Genomic DNA, 4799 nt, shown 5'->3' with positions numbered 1-4799 from the left:
GTGACATCTGTGTCTTCAGCTGCCATTTCGGGGAGCAGACCTCTCCTTCCACCAGCCAGCAAGAGAGGCCATGACAGCAAACTGGCATGTACAGTCAGAGCTGGAGAGCAGCCACGGACCGGAGGCGAGAGCCGGGTGCTGGGCCCCAGCAGCCCAGGCTATTTCTAGCTTTGCTACCGGCTGGGTGAGCACGAGCGAGCTGCTCGCAGCAGTGAGGCCGAAAGTCTTTGCTGGCATAAATCACCTGCTTTACATTCTGCGAGGGGTTTGCTGTGGCTTCGCAGAGGGTTTGCACGGCAGGTGGTGCCTGATCTTCCTCTGCGCTCCGCGGGCTTAGCTGGAGCGGCCTGGGCACACAGGTTGGTCCAGAAGAGCTCAGACTTGCTGGTCTTCCAGGTAAGCCACAAAATCTGCCCCTTTTCCTTGGGTTTTGACAAGGGAGGGAAAATACAAGAGCAGTGACTGGCAGGAGGCAAACTGCTGCTGGGTGAGAGCTTTATGTCACTGTCTCCTTTAATTTCACCATCACTAGCTATGTCAGTGAGTTTAAATATGAGCAATGGTGTTGCTCAGTATTGTCAAGGGCATGCAGAGCCCCAGCCCGGTATCTAAATGAAATCCACTGAAAAATGACTAAACAGGATTAGCACAACCTGAGCGCAGATACAACACAAACGCATGCTCATGAATCATCCTACACCTATGTGCAGAGGTGCAAAAACCCCCATGAGAGACAGCAGAAGAAACTAGTGTTGGCATAATGGGATCAAGCCCTTCCTCCAGGCAGGGCATTGACCGTAGCCCCCTGCAAGGGCAAACGCAGCCTTGTAAGGGTGCTCCTACCCAGGCAGCCACCTCCAAACAACTGAGCAACCTGGGGTGCATGGCAGGGCTGGCGTGGTGCAGGAGACTGACCCTCCATCCGCTTGCCCCTACCACAGCCCCTCTGCTGGGGCTGGCTGCAAACACTCTGAGGGCTCCTGCACCTCAAAGCAGTCATGCGTGTGTGGGTGAAAACCCTCTCCATGAGAACACCTGGAAGCCAAGGACGGAGGAAGGAAACTCTCACAAGTTCAGGGTCCTGCTGCAGGCAACTGCCTGTGGTGCAGTCCCCTCAGGCTGCAGGCAGGGAGCTGGCATCGCAGGCAGAGCCGTTCACGTAGGAGCAAGGCCTCCTCGGGGGAGGGCTCCAAATTCTGCCATTTGTTTCCCTTTTCGATCTGACAGGGCAGAGACAGATTTTATTGAGCTGCTGAGCAACTCGTGAGGCCTGTCTACTCACCGAGGCTTTTCTGAGAGTGTGGGTTGAGAGGTTTATTGGATCAGGGAATAATTTAGTATCCATTTTTCACAGCATGTCCATTCATATTAACCTGCCCTTGCAGTCTGTTTCCCTCCCCACCACCCCCGGGTACTGGAGGGATAGGAGTGGAGCGAGTGCCTTGTCTCCGGCTGTTCGCTCGCAGTGGGACCCCTGCGTCCCCAGGAGCACGGTGCTCATGGGGCACGGGCAGGAGTGTGGGGCTGGATCGCTTTATTGACGCCACCGCTCCCTTTTTTCAGGGTGGGAGGAAGGCAGCCCCGATGAGATCTGTCAGCCCACCCCCCAAATGCCACTCTGCTACCCTGCGCCAGCTCCTCCCAGCAGACATGAGTGGGTATTTCTAGAAGACACATTAACTGTAAGAGAACCTGTGCCTCCCAGACAAAGCCGTCCGCCCCACCAGTCAGGAGGCACACAAACATGCCTCTCCTCCTGCCTGGCTGCTGAGGACGACCCACGGGGAGACACGCAGGTCCCTGGCAGAGCTGCTCTGAGTTCAACATTGGGTGCACCGCGTTTCCCCTGCATGAAATCTTTTACCACTGCACACTTGCTGCTTTAGACAACAGTACAAGTTCTCCCCAGGGGTCATTTGAAGCAGCACCCTGTTGCATCAGCCCACCTCAGGCCGGGACTGGAAGCCCAGCTCTTTGAATGTGGTGAGCTGGTTGCCTTTCGGACGGTCCCCCATAGCTACCTTTGATCCAAAGCTCACCTAGAGTTGTCACTTGGAGGGAACATCAAGGATGACAAGAAGAGCTTCTACCACTAGATTAGCAATAAAGGCTAAACAGAGAAAATGTAGGCCCATTGCTGAATAGGGAAAGTGATTTGGTGACACAGGTACTCAATGCCTTCTCTACCTCAGTCTTCATCAACAAGGTCTCCCAGGCCTCTGGGCTCAGAGGAGTACTACCAGCAAGCAGATAGGCATTGACTCTGGGATTGCCTGAGAGATCTTGATCTCTTCAAGTCCATCAGACCCAACAGTTGCATCCAAGAGTGCCAAGAGAGCTGGCCTATGTCCTTGCAAGGCCACTCTCTAACATCTTCGAAAGACTGTGGAGGTCCAGGGATTTCCCTGACAACTAAAGAAAGGCAAATGTGAGGCCTGCCCATACCTATAGGAAGGTCTTCAAGAAAAGGGAACTGGGAACTTCACCGGTGTGTGTGGCAGGAAAACAAGAGACAACGGGCATAAATTGAAACAAGAGAGATTCAGACTAGATGCAAGGAAAAAAATTTTCCCATGAGGACAGTCTAGCAGTGGAGCAGGCAGCCCAGGAGGCTGCACAGGCTCCATCCTGGGAGGTTTCAAGCCCCGACCAGACACAGCTCTGAGCAGCCTGGTCTGGCCTGGGGCTGACCCAGCTCTGAGCCTCCCAGGGTCCCATCCAGCCTGAATTATGCTGTGATCCCATGCTGAGTTGAATTGGACAGCAACAGTAGGAAATTAAAAATACAGAAATATAATCCTACTGTTGACACAAATAGCCCCAATTCTCCAGACTGCTTTCATTCTCAGTCTGCTCTGACTTATGCAGGAAGCCAGACTACCTCTCAGCCAGGGCATCAGTACAGATCTTTCCTTACTACTCCTTTGCCAGTCTAAAGGCTTGAGGCTACCACTGCTAAGAAAAGAGTCAGATGTGTACAAAGCAACTGCAGAGGCTGGCTGCTTCTGTGAGGAACCAGTCGCCATCACCTGCACTCCTTTTCCCAACTCCCTTTCTCTCCCTTCCCTCTCCCATTGCTCCTTCAGTAAAAACCCAAACAATAAAGCAAGCCCCCAAGACTCATCTTACAAGCCCTGTGTCCCACCTCTCCCTGTCCCACTCCACTCTCTAAACCTAGAGGGACTTCTACCAGGCCGCAGTCCCTCTCCTGGGGCATAACGGCAGTGCCCTCCAGCAATCACACGTTGAGCAGCCTAACGATATTAAAGTTCCTTTCACCCTCCTTCCTAGCTGTGGCTGAGGCTAAGCGCAGCTCAGAGAGCCATCAGGAACAGGAACCTCGTCATGAGCAGCCCTGGCCGGAGACACGATTTTGAGGGAAGGCTACAGCAACCTCATGTTTAGAAAAGATGCTTGAACTCCCCTCCTAAGTGGTCATGGAAGCTATTTTCATCTTCAGCTGCTGCAGATTTGTTCCTGAGATGGTGGCTGCACCAAGTGGCTGACACAGACCTGAGAATCAATCAAAAGTAATTGAAACAGAAGAGGCTCAGCAATCAACCTATTAGGTTGCTAGAGCCAGAAAAATGCCGCTATGAGGAGCCAGAGAAAGGGAAACCAACTTTCCTTCTGAAAACTTAATTCAAGGAAGAAGCTTCAGCTGCGCCGTCTTTTCTTACAAGAAGAATGAAAATCTGTGGAATTCTCCTTCCGTGTATTTTTGTCCCCTTTAATGGGAAGGGGAGAAAGGAAAGAAACCATTAAACCCTTAGCTGTAAAAAATGCCATCTCATTTTCTTTTCTTTCCCTCATTCCCCCCCTCCATATGCAATAAAATGATTCTTTGCTCTCAACTGTTGTCTGCTGTGGCAGCGGTTGGAATGGGCTTTGTTTTTCTTCACTTCACTGCTCCTCACCGGAGGACTTCGCTGGCTGCAGCAACCTATTAAGCTGGTTGCTGGCTCTCTTCTGTCAGAGTAGGAGTTGCTGCCAGAGTCCGGTTATTTCCAAACGCCTGCATGAATCGGCTCCCACAAAGCCAGACCTCGGAGCCGTTGACAAGAGCGTAAGCCGAAGTGTTAGGGGGTTGCCAACCTCCACTAATTAACAGTGTATGCCCTTCCACCATCCCTCACCCAGGTTTCACAACCTTCTGGTAGGTGCCCCAAGGGGATTTACAGCAGTGAGCTTAAATATTTTGTGTAAATCACTAGAGCAAAAAAAAGAAAAATTAAATGTGATCTTTAAAAAGGAGGAGGAAAGCTTAACCACTTGCATTCATGATAAGGCATATGCAAAGAGAAAATGTAGCGCTGAGATTCAAATTTGGAAAGGACTGCTGTGTATGCCGGTAAGCAATACCTTACTAGCCTTCTCAGAGAGCTGAAGTCTGAAGGGCCACCCAGTCCTCTCTCCTACACAGGTAGCGTGCTGAGCTGAGTTACTTTGGTTACAGAGGATGTACTGACTTGACCCTGATACCAGAGACTCTTGTTGACTCTGAATTCTGTGCAACACATCCTTGGTTAGATGCAGTTATGAAACATAATAACCCCTGTTACTGTCTGGATGAGTCCTCCCCCCACATGAATTTCTAATTAATTTGAAGGGAATGAAAACAAAGTTTCCCCTTTCCTCCTCACCTAGACAATACAGCACGGCAGGGAGGGAGATAGATTTAATATTATGATTGAGGCTTGTATTTTGATCTGTGCAGTGGGAACAAACTAGCTGACCAAGGGGATTTGGCTTCGGTTCTGGGGTGATGAGTGCAGTTCTGCCTTGTTCACACTGTCTAT

General features: G+C 51.1%; 1 long non-coding RNA gene across 1 annotated transcript; it reads left to right on the top strand.

Annotated features, from left to right (window-relative positions):
* Positions 1-286: 286 nt before the first annotated feature.
* Positions 287-3854, top strand: LOC143155916 (uncharacterized). The gene is made up of 2 exons (XR_012994504.1): positions 287-396; positions 3292-3854. It is a non-coding gene; the product is annotated as an uncharacterized LOC143155916 (long non-coding RNA).
* The last annotated feature ends 945 nt before the right edge of the window (positions 3855-4799 follow it).

The sequence above is a fragment of the Aptenodytes patagonicus genome, chromosome 1 (genome assembly GCF_965638725.1).
Source record: "Aptenodytes patagonicus chromosome 1, bAptPat1.pri.cur, whole genome shotgun sequence".
NCBI classification, from domain to species: Eukaryota; Metazoa; Chordata; class Aves; order Sphenisciformes; family Spheniscidae; genus Aptenodytes; species Aptenodytes patagonicus.
Note: the sequence above shows the minus strand (reverse complement) of the source record. Positions and strands in the feature narration are given on the sequence as shown.